Consider the following 18886-nt stretch of genomic DNA (forward strand, 5'->3'; position numbering starts at 1 on the left):
CAGAGTAGAGCAAATAACCATGATACAGTGTGGTTAGTGCTATAGTAGAGAATAACACAGGGTGCTGATGGGAGCTAGGGAATGGGGGTGAGGGTACACATAAGGTGTAATCACAGAAGGCTTCCTAGGAGAAGAGGTGATGTTTAAATTTAGAAACTGAATGGGTCTGAGGCTCATTAGGGTGACAGGGTAGGGAGAGCAGAGGGGAAGCCAAAGAGCAAGGCAGTGCTCTATGAAGTAAGAAGCATTACGTCATGTCACTGAAACTTTTTAAACCATGATTTGTTTTGGAAAATGTAAAAGAAATCTCATATACTCTCTTAAAAGTCCCCATAAAATATCTTTCAAAAAGAAAAAAAAAATCTGTGCATTCTCACAATCAAGAAAGCTTGGCTATAGCTTTTCTTTCAGGGGTTTTAGTTCAAAAGTTTTCCTTTTCTTGCAAAGTTATAATATTGGCTATAGCTTTTCTTTCAGGGGTTTTAGTTCAAAAGTTCTCCTTTTCTTACAAATTTATAATATTGAATTTGCTTTCCAGACTGAATGTATCATTTGTGTCTCCCCAGCTGGCCATCATTACACAGGTTGGTTTAGCTGGAACATGGGATGCCAGTGGAGAATGACCCCAGATTGAGTACTAGATACTCTGAGATATAATCTAACTGAACTAAGGAGTTCACTGAAGACTTAAACTGAAGAACAGCATGGTTAGAATTAACATCACAAACACCTCAATTTTACATACTCTGAAAACTTCAGAAGTGAGTTAGTTTTTAGGTTACAATTTTTTTACAGATTGGTCTCTGTGAATCTGGTTCTGATTACCCTTATTTACCTACTAAATATTTGAGCACCTGCCCTGCATCTGACACCTCTAAAATCTGTCTGCTGTAAATATGTAGCTGTGGATCTGGTAATAGGAGAGATGCATTAATGTGTTTTCAGAAATGTGATCGGTACAAGAGGGACCGGCCTGTAACTCAGGGTAGAAGGAGCTGCTTCTTGCAAACCATCCTGACCAGATAGCCGTGCATGCAGCCCCAGTCCCCCAGTATTTTTTCCCTTAAGAAAGTGTGAATCTGTTATTTTTATTGGAAATGAGTGCAAAAAGGGATTGCTTGCTGGTTTTAGTCTAAAGCCAATTTTACAACATTAATTTTTGTCTGAGTAAAGACTTAGAGTTGAATTACTTCAACAAAGCAAGAAATGTGCCTTTTCTTCTCCATCTTCCTAAAGCCATGGTTTTCAACTAGGGGTGATTTTGCCCACTGGAAGACATTTGGCAATGTCTGGAGGTATTTTGGGTTGTCACAACTTGGTGGGGGAGTGCTACTGACATCTAGTGGGTACAAGCCAAAGGCATTGCTAAGTATCTTACATACACAGGACTGCCTTACCACCCACCCCACCACACGCAAAAAACAAGTGTCCAGCCCCAAAAGTCAGTAATGCCCAGGTTGAGAAAACTTGTACCAAAGCAAAGGAGTTTCCATGGATAGTTCCACGGGTAATACAGCCCAGTTTAAAAACACTGAATCAGTTTTTTACACTAATGTTGAACACAAAGGTGAACAATCCAGAACTCATTTCCAGCTGAATTTTAGGATAAATTTTCCCATTTTTTAATACATATGGGGTCACATGCCAAACATTCAACACAAATCATTGATCCCCAACTCAACCCAAACTATTTTCTACTTTTTCTCCTACAACTTACTCCATTCTAAAGTCTCAGTCCAATGCTAGGGTAGTCCTTCAAATTTTCCTCTAAGAGAAATGGTGATTTTTATTTCAAAGAACTGATTTCTAGCTCTTGAGGTCAGAGAATTTCCATACAGTGAGGTTTCCTCCAGGTCTGCAGCAGTGTGGATGACCGAGGAGACCCAGAAGAATGGCCTTGAGGTTTGTTGGCCAGTATTAAGTCGATATTCAAATATTGTGTAATTCCACCTGTATGAGATACCTAGAGAAAGAAAGTAGAATGGTGTTTGTCAGGGGCTGCAGGGAGGAGGGAATAGGGAGTTATTGTTTAATGGGCACAGAGTTACTGTTTGCAATGATGAAAAAAGTTCTGGAGAAGGATGGTGGTGACAGTTGCAAAACAATGTGAATATACTTAATACCACTGAACTAAACATTTTAAAATGATTAAGATCGTAAATTTATGTTATGTGTATTTTACCACAATTAAAAATAATTTAAAAAATAATGGTCATGGGCTTCCCTGGTGGTGCAGTGGTTAAGAATCCGCCTGCCAATGCAGGGGTCATGGGTTCAAGCCCTGGTCTGGGAAGATCCCACATGCCGCGGAGCAACTAAGCCCGTGCGCCACAACTACTGAGCCTGCGCTCTAGAGCCCGTGAGCCACAACTGCTGAGCCCACATGCCACAACTACTGAAGCCCACGCGCCTAGAGCCTGTGCTCTGCAATGAGAAGCCACTGCAATGAGAAGCCCACACACCACAACGAAGAGTAGCCCCCGCTTGCCACAACTAGAGAAAGCCTGTGTGCAGCAACGAAAACCCATCGCAGCCAAAAATAAATAAATAAAATTTCTTTTTAAAAAAGTGCCTCAAAGATTTTTTTTTAATAAATAAATAATGGTCATTAAAATGAGGTCAAAATACAAAAGTAATTAAGAACTCTGTTCACCACCTGATTACTGTGAACAACTCTAGGTAAAGATGTTTGGGTAAATATATCGAATGATAACCTATGGTGTATAATATATATACATATATATATACATATATATATATACTGAGTATATAAAAGAGCATAGTAGGCAAATTGAAGCAACTCTATTTTCTTTTTAATTTTTTAATTTTTTGGCTGCGTTGGGTCTTAGTTGCGGCACGCGGTATCTTTCATTGTGGCACGCAGACTCCTCTCTAGCAGTGGCACGCGGGCTCAGTAGTTGTGGCGTGCAGGCTTAGTTGCTCCGCAGCATGTGGGATCTTAGAACTCCAAGCAGGGCTTGAACCCACGTCCCCTGCATTGGAAGGCGGATTCTTAACCACTGGACCACCGGGGAAGTCCCAAAGTAACTCTTTTAAAAGTTGCTGTGTTGAGATGTGTTGCCCACAAAGATTGCAAAATTTCAATCATGGCTTCCTCTCTTGCACTCTACTCATTTTGTTCATTCACTGATTTCAGTGATTCTGACTTCACCACTGATGGGTTTTTCTAAATTTGGCATATGAAATCAGACCCACTTTGTCTAAGTCCTGCCTCCTTTAAGGTTCATACCATAGGTAGATCTGCCACCTTCTGCCTCCTTTCACCACCCTTGCCTTCTGCTGTTGTATCAACTAGTTGGCATCTGTCCTAGATTTCCTCACCTTCCCAAGAGAGGATAGTAGCAGAGAATGGATTATGCAGTGAAGCTGCTCAAGTGCAAAATCACTATTTCCACCACTTGGACAAGTTAATCTCTCAAAGCTTCAATTCCTCATCTACAGAGCAGCAAAAACAATAGCACTTATCACATAAGAATATTATGGAACTAAATGAAATAATGCCTGTTTCTTGGGCATAGCCTGACACTCCACATGTGAGGGCCTTTAGAGCTGCAGTCTTAGATGGGGTGCAGCAATTCAGCTGACTCCCAGGCCTGCTGCTGTCTTCCTCTGTGCTCAGTTATTTCACCATCCTTGGACCTGAGCTGCTCCACCCAGCCATCATAGACCCAGCATTTCATTTGCTAATTGTGGGGCTTTAAAAAAATTTTTTTTGATTGTGGTAAAAAAACATGTAACATTAAACTTAACCGCTGTAGCCATTTTTAAGTGTACAGTTCAATAGTGTTAAGCACATTCACACTGTTGTACAACAGACCTATAGAACTTTTTCATCTTGCAAAACTGAAATTCTGCTCCCATTAAACACTAATTACCCTTTCTCTAGCGCTTGGCACCCATCTGTCTACTTTTTGTTTTTATGATTCTAACTACTTTAGATACTTCATAGGAGTGGAATCATACAGTATTTGTCCTTTTGTGACTGGCTTATTTCACTTAGCATAATGTCCTCAAGGTTCATCCGTGTTGTGGCATGTGCCAGGATTGCCTTCTTTTTTAAGGCTGAATAATATTCCAGTGTGTGTATATACTACATTTCTTTATCCATTCATCTATTTTGGAAATATGTGTTGCTTCCAACTCTTGGCTGTTGTAATGCTGCACAGGCCTTTTTTAAAAAAAAAAAAAAAACCATTTATGTGTTTCTAGCACTGTCCACAATACTTGAACATAGCAAGTCTTAATACTTGTTTTATAAATGAATACATGAATAAATTAATTCAGTGAGTCTTTAGAATATCCAAGTCTCCTAAAAACAATAAAATTGTTCTATGTGTCTTTACATTCTGACTTTTGTTGCTGCTTTATATTTTAGCATGAAAATATGTAATAAATACTGTATACTAATTGTTCTTTCCTATGTGTCAGGTTTTGTGCTGAGTACTTTAGATGCATTAACTTTTCATTCTAATCCTACAAGGCAAGTATTATTATCATCATCATCTCCAGTTTACAGAAGAGAGACTAAGACTTAGAGAAGTTAATTGATTTGCCCAAGTCATGTAGTTCATAAGCTGTGTTTTAAAACCAGACTGAGGCCAGAGATAGAAAACTTAATCTCTGTGCTATAAATGCTCTAGTTATTGTACATGAACATTTTTTAGGTCCCCTCCCAACTTTGTGAATAGTGGTGCCTTTAACCACTACCACTTATGGCATTTCAAAACTGCTCTTTAGCTGCTGTATAAATAAATAAATAAATTCAAAAATGAAAAACTGCTCTTTAGGTATTGTGAAAAACTGGTGCATAAAAATAGTTTCTAAAAATGCACACATCTCACCTAGGGAAGTACAGAAGTACTCAGAATAGGTAAAAATAATATCCATAGTAGTTAAAGAAGAGGATGCAATTTCCATATGCTCTATTGTCCTGGAAGCATTGATAAAATGAGGCCTTATAATTCAACCCAAACAACATTTGTCTTGGAGATGCCTGCTAACCCAAAGTGTGGCTAGGCAGGGCAGCTAAGCTCCAGCCCTAACATCTCGCTGAGACTAATACTTCTTATTTCATCATCCTTTCTAACTGTCCTTCCTTCCTTTGCTTGCCTGTCTTCAAGCCTGGTTGGCAAGAGACGTCGCAGTAAGACACCATACAATAGCCCTAAGGAGGGGTAGTCAGCCCAGACTGGAATACAGGTATAGTAAGGGAATGTCTCCAAGAAGAGGGAAAGAGGGAAAAGAAAGAGGGGGATTCATGATGAGCTAATGTATTGAGAAGGGGTTTTCTCAGACTTTGGGAGTGAATGTAGGTAATTTGACAAGCAAATGAAAAGCAAAGTATGTATCATAATATACTATATCCTTATTTGTGAATATTTACACATAATGATGGTATTAATGAAAGTTGACTTCACCAAAAAGCTGCTTTAGCTCTGATTGGGTAGGAGGTATATAGATTACCGAATCCTTACCTTCCCTTGAAGAAAGTGAATAGATAGTGTCTAAAACCACATACAATATCAGGAGATATAGCTAAAGGTTGAAAGTGACTGCTTTGGAAACTAGCAACGTCATGATAAGGGAGGTTGGGCCAGGGGACTGTGCTTTGTTATTGATGGATGTTTTAAGCTATGTACTTTTACCACTGATTTTCTTCAAAAGTAAATGAATTACACCAGCACTACCAGATGTGTATTGTTCATGGTGCAAAACAACAACCAAAAAAAAAACTAACGTGTACATGATATATGATTTTAAAGTTTGGGGGAAAAAAGGGTACATTCAAGATTGCAAATCTGGGATATAGAGACAGGAGGAACTGAGGAAGAGAGGAAAAAGACTATTTGAGATGTGGGGTATGACTTCATTTGTATGACTTCATATATATTTATTTTATTAAAGTCTTATCCCTACAGCTTCCTTGGCCCAATCTGCCTTTTTTCCTGCCTCTGTATTCAAACCAGTATTTATACATTACAAACACCAGTCTTTGGTGTATGATGTTTGGTCAAAAAAAAAAAAGTGATATCTCAGTTCAGAAAATCCCTTAACCACATCAGTGATGATTGGGGAAGTTTGATGCTCGCTTTAGGTCCCCAGACCTTGGTTTTTATTTATTTATTTATTTTTGGCTGCTTTGGGTCTTCGTTGCTGCATGCGGGGCTTTCTCTAGTTGCGGCGAGCAGGGGCTACTCTTTGTTGCGGTGAGTGGGCTTCTCATTGTGGTCGCTTCTCGTTGCTGAGCACGGGCTCTAGGCACATGGGCTTCAGTAGTTGTGGCATTCAGGCTCAGCAGTTGCGGCTCGTGGGCTTTAGCGCGCAGGCTCAGTGGTTGTGGTGCACGGGCTTGGTTGCTCCTCAGCATGTAGGATCTTCCCAGACCAGGGCTCGAACCCGTGTCCCCTGAATTGGCACGCGGATTCTTAACCACTGTGCCACCAGAGAAGTCCCTGGTTCCCAGGGAACCAGACCTTGGTTTTTAACACCTTTCCTGCAAAAGAAGAAGTATTACCTTTGAAATTTCTGATTTTAATATCATGTAAGATTTTGCTATTCCATGGACCAGCAGTTATCAGCATCACTCAGAAATTCATCAGTGCAGAATCCCAGGCCTCACCTCCGAATCTGCTTTTTTTTTTTTTTTTTGTGGTACGCGGGCCTCTCACTGTTGTGGCCTCTCCCGTTGCAGAGCACAGCCTCCGGACGCACAGGCCCGGTGGCCATGGCTCACGGGCCCAGCCGCTCCAGGGCATGCGGGACCCTCCCGGACCGGGGCGCGAAGCCGTGTCCCCTGCATCAGCAGGCGGACTTTCAACCACTGCGCCACCAGGGAAGCCCCAGAATCTGCATTTTTAACAAGCTCCCAGGTAACTCATATGTATGTTATGGTTTGTGGTTCATATGCATGCTAATGTATGAGACGCAGTGATCTAGAGGTATTTATGATAAACAGCACTAATGTTATTTATATTGCATGGTTCTTTGATTTTAGAATCCTTTTATTTTAGCAATTGTCAAGCAGTTTATGGACTCCACTTTGAATCTTTCCAGTTAGCAGCTTTTTTTTTTTTTTTTTTTTACATTACACATTCTCATGGGAAATCTATGCACAAATTTATTAACTACAGCCTGGGAATCCTAGTACTGCATCCTATGATCACACAGCCTCTAACAATGAAATGTACGTTGTATCATGATGAAGTATCAAGTAGGCTGATTCAAGTTACCAATCAAATTTATTGTTTGAGCAATAAATACTACAAAACATATGTAATTCCATTCCATTTTTTAAAAAGTCATTTATTCAACAAGTACTTGGGCACCTATTCAAATGTCAGGCATTGTTCTAGGCATTAGGAATATCACACTGCAAAACTGGAAAAAATTTCTTCCCTCATGAAACTTACATTCTAGTTGAAAAGATACTTGAGATAGTGATGAAGACTAAGGAAAAAAATCAGGGAGGTGGTATGAAAAAATGTGAGGATGTGATGGAGTCTTACAAAGACGGGCAGTGAAGACCTAACAGAGCAGAATACTGAGCAAAGAAATGAAGGAAGTGAAGTATGGAAGTGTCAGTGTAAAAATCGATGAAGAGCCACTCTAAGAAGGAAGTGGAAAGTTTAATTCGAGCCAACCTGAGGATTATAACCCAGGAGACAGACTTTCAGAAAGTTCTGAGGACTGTTCCACCCACTAGAGGTCAAAGCACAGTTATATAAGTTTTTGAGACAAAAGGTTGTACATCAAATAACATACTGACAGTTTACATAGTCCAACAAGACTAATAGTGGGTTATTGTTAGCCTTTACAGGATTGAGAAAGGAATGTTGTCTCCTAAGGAGTTACCTTGCTGGCACCAGAAGGAAATAGCTTTTTTTTGGTGGCATTTCTGTGTTTTTTAAGGGGATCTAGTTAATGTGTAATGCAGATGCACAATGCACACTAAAGGGGAGAGGGTAGTGGCTCAAATGGGCAGAGAGGGAGTTTTATGTTTAAAATTTCTTGTCCCATCTTAAAATAATTTATTTCATCAGTAGCAGAATAATGGCTCCCAAGATGTCCATATCCTAGTTCTGGGAAACTGTGAATATGTTACTTTACATGACAAAAGGGACTTTGCAGATGTGATTAACTTAAAGATCTTGAAATGGAGAGAGTATCCTGGATTATCCAGGTGGGCCCAATGTAATCATTATAAGTGAAAGAAGGAAGGAGAGTCAGAGTAAGCGAAGAGATGTGATGGCCAGTGGTTGGAGTGAGGAGGAGCCAAGGAATACAGGCAGCCTCCAGAAGCTGGAAAAGGCAAGGCATCAGACTCTCCCCTAGAACATCCAGAAGAAACACAGCCCTGCCAACACCTTAACTTTAGTCCAGTGATACTGATTTCAGATTTCTGACCTCCAGAGCTGTGAGATAATAAATCTGTGTTGTTTTAATCCACCCAGTAATTTGTTACAGTGCAATAGGAAACTAATACAGGGAGCTAGACCTGTGGTTGTACAGACAAGTTATCTGCTTTAGCAGACATCTCCAAAATTACAATGGCTTTATAAAACAAACATTTATTTCACTTATGGTACCATGTACTGCACGTTGTCTAGGGGCTCTGCGGCACAGAAACATTTAGGGATCTAGCTCCTGTGGCCCAGTGAGTGCCTCCACCATCCCCTAGCCCTCACAGTCCTCTGCTGAATACTTTGAATCTGACTTGATGATACAGGAAGAAAGAGCATAGATGATCACAAAGGAGAATTTAAATGACTGAGCATGGAGGAGGCAAAAGATACCTCCACCTGTGTGCCATTGGCTAGAACTTAGGTAATTACAAGGCCACCTCTAGCATTCCAAGAGAGACTGGGAACTGGACTTTATGTGCCTAAACAAAAGGAAATTGGTTTAATAACATAGCCAATCTGTTACAATCCACCTTTCACGTGACCAAGTGTCTGTGTATACCTTTATCCTGTATATAGAACATAGTCAACTCTTTCTGCAAGGGATGTAACCCCAAGTCCCAGTCAATACACCCCACTCAAAGTCCAGATCTCCAGTGATGTGAAATTCTTTCCATCAGGTCTGGATGTTAAAGGAAACCAGAATATGTTACCCTAAACAGGAGAATGCAAAGAATCTCTTGAGAGTTTTGAAATGGCCAAGGCTGGAAGTAACTCAGGTCACTCCTGCCCATATTCCACTGGGCAGAACTCAGTCACATGACCACACAAAACTAAGGCAGTAGCTATGCTCAAGAAGAGGAGACAAGCACTCCAAGTAAGGGGATGAGTAAGAACAAAGGGTGGTTCTAGTCTTTCATTACCTATCATTCGGATAAAAGTTCTGTTTACTTTACCAAATGAATTTATTTTACTTGCAGTTCCGTAGCCCTATTTACTTTTTCTTTTTAATCAATTAATTTATTTTTTATTTTTGGCTGCATTGGGTCTTTGTTCCTGCGCACGGGCTTTCTCTAGTTGCAGCAAGCGAATTGCTTCTCTTCTCTTGTTGCAGAGCACAAGCTCTAAGCGCGCAGGCTTCAGTAGTTCTGGCGCACGGGCTTCAGTAGTTGTGGCACGAGGGGCCAGTAGTTGTGCCTCGTGGGCTCTAGAGCACAAGCTCAGTAGTTGTGGCGCACGGGCTCAGTTGCTCCGCAGCATGTGGGATCTTCCTGGACCAGGGCTCGAATCCGTGTCCCCTGCATTGGTAGGCGGATTCTTAACCACTGCACCACCAGGGAAGCCCCTACTTTTTCTTTTTAATTAATTAATTAATTAGGCTGCGGAGGGTCTTAGTTGTGGCACATGGGATCTTTGTTGCAGCGCATGGGCTCCAGAGCGCACGGGCTCAGTAATTACAGCACGTGGGCTTAGTTGCCCCATGGCATGTGGGCTGTTAGTTCCCCGACCAGGGATTGAACCTGCGTCCCCTGCATTGGAAGGCGGATTCTTAACCACTGGACCACTAGGGAAGTCCCCGTATTTACTTCTGTGGTTAGCGCTTTATGTAAGGCAACTTATTTTGAGTATTTCATTTGTCCATGCTTTTCTGGAAAGAAAGCATACAGCACATATTAAAGAAAGTATTCATAGATACAGAAAAACATACACTAGTGAAATAGAATAATACAGTTTTTTAGCATTTAGATTTTTCTTCTCCTCTTTCTTCCCCAATATCTCTACTCCAGTTTTCATTGCAGTTTTTGTTTTAAATAGGAGAGAAGTTAGGATGAAAGAAGATGGAAGGACTTACTGTTCCAAGGCAGGGAGTGTGGTCAGCACAGTCCCCAGCTGTCAGCCCTTTTCTGGTCAGCACATGCCTTCAGCCATGCTGAGGTCCTGTGCATCCTGCTGTAGGAACAGGGAAATGCCTGGGTTTAGTGTATGGATGGTTCATCTTAGTATGTGGTGCATATGGCACTCACTCAGGAGCGGCCTTGAAAGGTAGTAGTGAAAGGAAATCCTCCCTATGGGGGAGAGCTTCAGACTCATCCACTTTGTGGGGAAAGAAGTGGCCTGAGATTAGAATGAATACACACACACACACACACACACACATATATGTATATACATATATATACACATGCACATTGTTTGTGTATGTGTTATATAATTTTATATGCACACACACACTCATGGGTAGTGGTGAATTACCTACCTCTCATCAGGGTACTAGAATCAAAAATATTACAACATAGCTGTGTTAATAATTATTGTTAATTAGCCTTTTTCTGATATCCACATCCTATGAAATTGTAAAAAGCAAAAGCAAAACCAAAACAAACAAACAAAACTGACCCATCAACAATCTCAATTAATTATCCTAGCACAAAAAATCCATAAGGGTAATTTTCACATGGCCAAGACAGCCCAATAGAGTGTTTTGGCTAAAAGGAAGAACAGAGAAGGAAAAATACCCCACATTCAAGACAGGCAGCACTACATTATTCAATATTTCTGGAAAATGGCCCTAGGTCATGATGACTCAAATTTAACTTGCCAGTTTATTAAAAGGCTACAATGTGACTAAAAATAGTGCAACAGCTTACCTTCCCTCTATAAAATTCTTCTTTATTCCAAGAGAATCCCCCTTTAAGAATGTCTGAGAAGCCAGGGTTTTTTTCTGATTCCCTTGATATCAAATGTGAGATAAGATTATGACAAGTGCTCATAATCTAACTTGTCTGAGATTTTTCTTTCATATCTGTGCCTATCAGTGCCCAGCTGCACAGTTCTGGGACACTTAAATACTGAGATTCTGTTCTGCAATCCTTCTAACATAAAAGTATCTTTCCAAAAATATACCCCCAGTCCAAGGAGATGTATGGAAAATATCTCCACAGTGTGACTCCTTGTGAAACCCTGAGTTGAAAATAATTCTATCTTTGCTTGAAGATCTAATTGCCCATGAGCTGAGTTCATCATGGATTACCTGAGAAGCTGCAGCTTATACACTGCTTTCCTGAGTCGCAATCTCTTGTAAATTACAAGAGTTGAGTGCTACTTAATCTAATAATACTGCACATTTAACCTACTTTTTATGGATATTTATCAACCACTCCCGTTGCGGAGCACAGGCTCCGGACGCGCAGGCTCAGCGGCCATGGCTCACGGGCCCAGCCGCTCCGCGGCATGTGGGATCTTCCCAGACTGGGGCACGAACCCGCGTCCCCTGCATCGGCAGGCGGACTCTCAACCACTGCGCCACCAGGGAAGCCCCTTAACCTACTTTTTATGGATATTTATCAACCACGCTTTGCCAAACATTTGTCTACAAGGCATCTGCTTGCTGTTTTAACCAGGATGACTTCATCACTGTTGTAAATAAATGTAGACCTGTTGAATGATGGAGTGATCATAGTTCCTGCAAACTAAACAGGGACACTGAACCCAAGAGTTGATGTACCTCTAAGAAAAGTGGACATATACTGTTGTCCCTGCCAGATGAAAGCAAACTGCTTCTGGTATTCTGGTGATTGGGAAACAGAAAGAGGAATTTGCAGGTCAGTAACTGCCTGTACAACTATGGTGGTATGGCTTTGCTTCAGCAAAAAGCCATCTGAAACAGGAGCTAAATTTAACCCAGGGACAATGATTTCAGACTTCTGGGCCCCAGAATTTAAGAGAATACATTTGTGTTATTTTAAGCCACCTGGTTTGTGGTAATTTGTCACAGCAGCTATGTGAATCTAATAGTAGCTATGTTGAGAGAAAAGGAATGTTGTTGTTCCTGAATATAATTAACAATTTTCCAAGGTCATCTTTCCTGCTTCAAAATGGGTGTCTTGAACTTCTTAAGAACCACTTTCATCAGCTCATCACCATAGTATCATGAGAGCCTCAAGTTTAAGGTTTTTGTAATCTGGAGCATGAATGTAAATAGATAAAGAAAGAGTATCTATACCTTCAGCTCTACTTATTAACTCAGTGAGAACCTGGGGCTGCATCTAGTGATGCCCATGCCTGAAACATGCTATCTGTGTTTAGTATTTTACAAAGGCTGAGGCAAAGGAATACTGCTGTGACTTTATAGGTTTATGTATCCTTTTATGAGTAAGTGCTTTTCAATTCCCATTAGACTATTCATAATACTCCCAAATGAATCTTTTTTTTCACTAAAAAAAAAAAGAGAGAAGAATTTACAGATATAAAGAACACCTAAAGTCAAAAATTTAAAAACTCAGAATACAAATGAATGTAAAACAGGAAGGTATGAAAAGGGTTGATAGAACATACAACAGAAATGTAATAAAAATCTCAAAGCAACTCAGAAAAGAAGACTAAATTAAAATTTCCAAGGAAGGAGATTTGACTGAAAAACATAATGAGAGATATTGAGGAGATAAAGACAACCAAGAGAATGAACTGAAATAAGGACAGAGGTAAAAATGATCAGAGAAAAGGTCATAGTGATAGAAGATAGGCAATGATCTAACATCCATACAATTGGAGGTTCTAAAAAAAAAAAAAAAAACAAGCAAATAGAATACATATTTAAAACCAAAACCCAAAAATATCTTCCAGAAAGAAAAAGAGATCTGAATCAATGTATTGAAAAGGCCCACCCTGTTCCTGGAAAAATTATTCTGAAATGATCAATTCTTAGACATGTCCTAGTAAAACTATTAGACTTTAAAAGTAATGGGGGGGCTTCCCTGGTGGCGCAGTGGTTGCGCGTCCGCCTGCCGATGCAGGGGAACCGGGTTCGTGCCCCGGTCTGGGAAGATCCCACATGCCGCGGAGCGGCTGGGCCCGTGAGCCATGGCCGCTGAGCCTGCGCGTCCAGAGCCTGTGCCCCGCAACAGGAGAGGCCACAGCAGAGGGAGGCCCGCATACCAAAAAAAAAAAAAAAAGTAATGGGGGAGGACTTCCCTGGTGGTGCAGTGGTCATGTTGATACTGTAGACCCTTCATATATGTGATGAAGTGGCACTTTATCCCTGTGGTTTTCCTCTTCAAAACCTGTAACATTAGTCCAATCATGTGAAGAAAATCAGACAAATCCAATAAAGGGGCAGTCTAAAAAATACTTGACTTCCTCAAAACTGTGAAGGTCATCAAAAACAAGGATAGTCAGAGAACCTGTCACAGCCCAGAGGAACCAAAAGAGATGTGAAAACTAAATGTAATGCAGCATCATGAATGGGATCCTGGCACAGAAAAAGACATTAGGTAAAAGTTAAGGAAATCTGATCACACTATGAACTTTAATGAAAATGATAATAATAGTAATAAATCAATACCAGATCATTAATTGCAAATGGAACATACTAATAAAAAATGTTAATAAAAAGGAAACTGGGTGTAGGTTATATGATAACTCTCTGTACTATCATCTCAATATTTCTATTAATCTAAAAAAATTATAAAAAATAAGTCTATTAAAAAAAAATAGGACTTCCCTGGTGGCACAGTGCTTAAAAATCTGCCTGCCAATGCAGGGGACACAGGTTCAAGCCCTGGTTCGGGAAGATCCCACATGCTGCAGAGCAACTAAGCCCGTGTACCACAACTACTGACCCTGCACTCTAGAGCCCACGAGCCACAACTACTGAGCCCTCGTGCCACAACTACTGAAGCCTGTGCACCTAGAGCCCATGCTCCGCAACAGGAGAAGCCACCGCAATGAGAAGCCCATGCACTGCAACGAAGGGTAGCCCCTGCTCGCCACAGCTAGAGAAAGCCTGTGCGCAGCAATGAAGACCCAACGCAGCCAAAAATACAATAAATAAATTTATTTTTTTAATAAAAGAAAAAACATAGAGTCATAGACGTAGAGAACAAACATATGGACACCAACGGGGGAAAGGGGGGATGGGAGGAATTGGGAGATTGGGATTGACATATATACACTACTATGTATAAGACAGATAACTAATGAGGACCTACTGTAGAGCACAAGGAACTCTACTCAGTGCTCTGTGGTGACCTAAATGGGAAGGAAATCCAAAAGAAGGGGATATATGTATATGTATAGCTGATTCCCTTTGCTGTACAGCAGAAACTAACACAACATTGTGAAGCAACTATACTCCAATAAAAATTTAAAAAAAAACAAAACTCAGGTGGGCAGTGGGGAAAACTGCTTTGAAGGAGACTAAAGAGACTGAAAAAACAAATGTAATTGTGAGCCTTAATTGAATTCTGGATTACAGACAAAACTATAATAAACAATTTAGGAACAAATGGAAAGATTTGGAAATGAATGTTAATAGATATTATTTAATGATATATAATAATAGAAATTAAATAACTCAATTGAAGTTTAAAATTTTTTGGATGTGATAATGGTATTACAATTCTGTTGGAGAATTTCTTTGTCTTAGAATACATTTTGAAGTATTTACGTATGAAATATTGCAACTTAATTGTCATTGTCAAGAAATATGCAACTTAATTTCACATGGTTAAGCAAATAATAAATAAGTAGGTAAAGAGAGAAAAAAACAAATAAAATATTAACAAGAGTCAAATATATGACTAAAGAATATACAGGTGATCATTTTTCTGTTCTTTCAGCTTTTCTGTAAGTTTTTAAAATTTTAAAATACATAGTCGGAAAAAAAAATAAGAAAGGCTTGAGTTTTTGGAGAAGCATAATATTACATTAAATTTGCCTAGGAGAGGAAAAAATTACCTGTTCTGTTTTCCTCAAGATGAAGGGCATTTGGAAGCATATGAATTACCAGTTCCACAATTCTCCAGAGTAAAACTTTTTCAGTCAGTCATAACTGAGTAAAATATTCAAGCAACTGCCAAGTGGCTGGGGTGCCTCAGTGAAACGATGATAAGCTGAAGACTGTTCACATTCACATATGGTCAAATAGCATTTCATTCTTCGTTGGTTTTTACGACATAGTCAAAGACACCATGAGCAATGTCTATGCTTGAGTTGCCTGCTTATCCAGGCTATAGTAGTCAGGTCATTCTTGTTGATGGGATAGGTCCAAGACTAAAAGCTCTTCAGAGATTACTGGGAACCGGGCAGAGTTTCAAGTTCGATCAATGTATTAGTTTATTTAATCCTCATAACAACTCCATGAGGGAGATATACTATTATCTCCATCTTACAGATGAGAAAGCTGAGGTAAAGGGAGGTTATGTAACTAGCCCTAGATCACACAGTAATAATTGGCAGAGCTGGAATTCAAATCCAAAGCTAGCTACGGAGTCCAACCAGTGTCTCACATTCAAAAGAGTACCTGGCCCTTACTTGTGGTTACGTATTCCACATGATGTTCATATTCTTTGTGACATAGTCCCAGTTCTCAAAATCTGGTTGAAGGGCATTCTTCCTATGCACATACAGAACCAGGAAGGTACATTCTCATTTTAAAAGCAAAGGGACTTTGATCAAATCCCACCTAATAATATTGTTATCCATCAACCTCAGAATGAGCATATTTGTTAACTGTTCCAGGAACAAATTTTGCTAGTTTTATATCCAGCTGACTTGCAGTATTTCAAACATTTTCCTACCTAACTGGTTGTGGCATGTTTTTTACAAAAATGGCCACAATTTCCCAATCCCACCCCTATTTCACTTAACAGAGAATCTGAAAAAACATGCATTTTATTATGGTGAAGCATTTTAAGAACCAGCAGACAAAAATCATCTTTGCTCCCTGTCAGCACTTACAACCTCAAAATTGTTGTGATTTTGCATCTCCTCATGTTAAGAGGCAGAGTCTGTTTCCCCATCCCTTGGACGTGGGCTGGTCTTTGTTGTTTTTTTTGTGGTACACGGGCCTCTCACTGTTGTGGCCTCTCCCGTTGCAGAGCACAGGCTCCGGACGCACAGGCTCAGCGGCCATGGCTCACGGGCCTAGCCGCTCCATGGCATGTGGGATCTTCCCGGCCCGGGGCACGAACCCGTGTCCCCTGCATCGGCAGGCGGACTCTCAATCACTGCGCCACCAGGGAAGCCAGTGGGCTGGTCTTACGACTTGCTTTGGCCAAGAGATTTCAGCAGAAGTGATGGTGCTCCCGTTCTGGGCCGATGAAGGCCTTTCACTGTCCTGTTGTCTCTTGTAACCCATTCAACCACCATGAGCATAAGGCAGGGCTAGTCTGCAGGAGGATGGGAGGCCTGCCATGCAGCCAAACCCCAGACGTCGGCGAGAGCAAGCCAAGATCAGCAAGGCCATCCCACAGCTCATTGCAGCAACATGAGGAAGCCTCACTGAGCTCACAATAGCTGCCCAACTGAGCCCAGCTAAATTTCTGACCCACAGAAGCATGAGCTAAGTAAATGCTGGTTGTTTGAAGTCACTAAATTCTGAAATGGCTGGTTGCACAGCAAAACCTAACTGACACTCCAGCTCACTGGGTACTTAGCACTGGCTTTTCCAAAACCTCAATATGTCCCAAAGGTACACCCAGCACCCCACTGTCTTAATCTCTTCAGGCTGTTATAACAAAATACCACAGACAGGGTGGCTTATAAACAACAGAATTTATTTCTCACAATTCTGGAGGCCGGAAGTCTGAGATCAGGGGGCCAGCATAGACAGGAGAGGGCTCTATTCTGGGCTGCAGACTTCTCATTGTGTCCTCACATGGCACAAGGGGCTAGAGAACTCTGTGGAGTCTCTTTTTATGACAGCACTTACCCCATTCACCAGGGCTCTGCCCCACGATCTAATCACCTCTCATCACCTTGAATTTTGAGGGAACACAACAGACACTAGCACCATGAACCTCTTAACAAAGAATCTGAAAGGATGCATATTTTGAAATGGTTAAGCAAAGCCCAAGAACCATCACACAGAAAGTGTCTTTGCAAACTTGTCAGCATTTGAAAATCATGCTATTTATCATTGATTTTTCTCGAGGATTTCTTGCTGTGCAGAAGTCCAAAGAGGTAGCACTTTTTAATCCGGCGCTCAAATGTGAACATTTCTCAGACCGATTTTCTCCATCAGGAGCTCATCCTTCCTGTTTACCAGCTGTCTTCCTGGTCATTAGCTGTTACTAAGTACTGATTGGATGAAGGCTCTGTAAGAAGAACAGTCGTTCATTGGCTGATCTCCAGGGTCACATCTGAGAGGAAACGGTAGGTATGGGATCACTGACCATGGCAATAGCAGCTTTTCTGTTGAGAGCTGTAAGAGCCGCTCTCACAGTTTTGCAAAACAGCAAGAACAGAGTGTTCTTCAGATGTGGCTAATCTTTACCATTACTGGCAACATAACATTCTAGTGGTGAGGTTTCAGGTTGTCCTGCAAGAGGTAGCCCCTCAATTTAGTTGCTCTTTTCAATGAAAGTTTCTGTGTGGGTATATCTCAAAGATGTGCTCCAATTTGTGTATTTTTTGGAGATGCAGTGTACAAACGCCATTTTCACGGTACTTTGTTTAATCTATTTATAGGAACTTTATATATTAGGGAAATAAAACTTTGGTCCATGATCTAAGTTCTAAATAGTGTTTTTCTGTTCTCTTTTCATTTTGCTTATGGTGGTGTTTACTAGGAAGAAAAGTACAATTTTTATGTTTTCAAATGTTATCAGCCTCTTAAGATTTCTAGATTTTGTGTCATAATTAAAAAAGCCTTTTCATCTCTGAAGGAAATTATGTTCCTCCTCTAAAATTATGTTCTCATATTTTCTTTAGTGTTTTACTATTTTGCTTCTATCCTTTCAAACCTTTTTGGAAAAACAAAAAACTTCAAGTCACTTGGAGTTTATTCTGGTATGTCTTTCAGATGGTTAACGTTGATTCCCAAATCACTTATTGAATATCCCATTTTCCTTCACGATTTGAGATGCCACTTTTTACTGCATAAATTTCCATATGCATATTGATTTTTCATTCTCTTCCCTTGCTCATCTGTCTATTCATTTACCAATGCACACTCTTTACATACTTAGGTTTTATAATGTCCTAGTATCTATTGACTTTTTCAGATTTTTTGGACTGTTTTTGCTCATTTATTTTTCCATATCTTAGAATCAGCTTGTCCAGTTAAAAAATTCTGTTACTATTTTTACTGGAATCATATTAAATTTATTGGTTAGCTTAAGGAGAACTACCATTATAAAACTGAATGTAGTATTTTTTTTGGCTGCGTTGGGTCTTCGTTTCTGCACACAGGCTTTCTCTAGTTGTGGCAGCGATCAGGGGCTACTCTTCATTGTGGTGTGCAGGCTTCTCTCGTTGCGGAGCATGGGCTCTAGGTGCAAGAGCTTCAGTAGCTGCGGCGTGTGGGCTCAGTATTTGCAGCACACAGGCTCTAGGGCGTGAAGGCTTCAGTAGTTGTGGCCCATGGGCTTAGCAGTCGTGTCTTGTGGGCTCTATAGCGCAGGCTCAGTAGTTGTGGCACACAGGTTTAGCTGCTCCGCGGCATGTGGGATCTTCCCGGACCAGGG

General features: G+C 40.6%; 1 protein-coding gene across 8 annotated transcripts in view; it reads right to left on the reverse strand.

The window, feature by feature from the left end:
- LOC129391516 (uncharacterized) overlaps positions 1-18886 on the reverse strand; it is a 29298-nt gene that overhangs the window by 6239 nt on the left and 4173 nt on the right. Inside the window, exons 2-3 of one of the 8 annotated variants that reach the window (XR_008615755.1) lie at positions 10273-10370; positions 1718-1963 (exon numbers count right to left, since the gene is read on the reverse strand). The exons of 1 other annotated variant lie outside the window; for it this stretch is intronic. The gene's annotated coding sequence lies outside the window, so the exon portion shown is untranslated. Of the gene's footprint in view, positions 1-1717; positions 1964-5778; positions 6515-7345; positions 10069-10272; positions 10371-14928; positions 15814-16755; positions 17561-18886 lie in introns of those variants that run through there. 6 more of the 8 variants (XM_055079809.1, XR_008615754.1, XM_055079810.1 and 3 more) reach the window with 6 other exon arrangements.

Source organism: Physeter macrocephalus, chromosome 18 (assembly GCF_002837175.3).
Source record: "Physeter macrocephalus isolate SW-GA chromosome 18, ASM283717v5, whole genome shotgun sequence".
NCBI classification, from domain to species: domain Eukaryota; kingdom Metazoa; phylum Chordata; class Mammalia; order Artiodactyla; family Physeteridae; genus Physeter; species Physeter macrocephalus.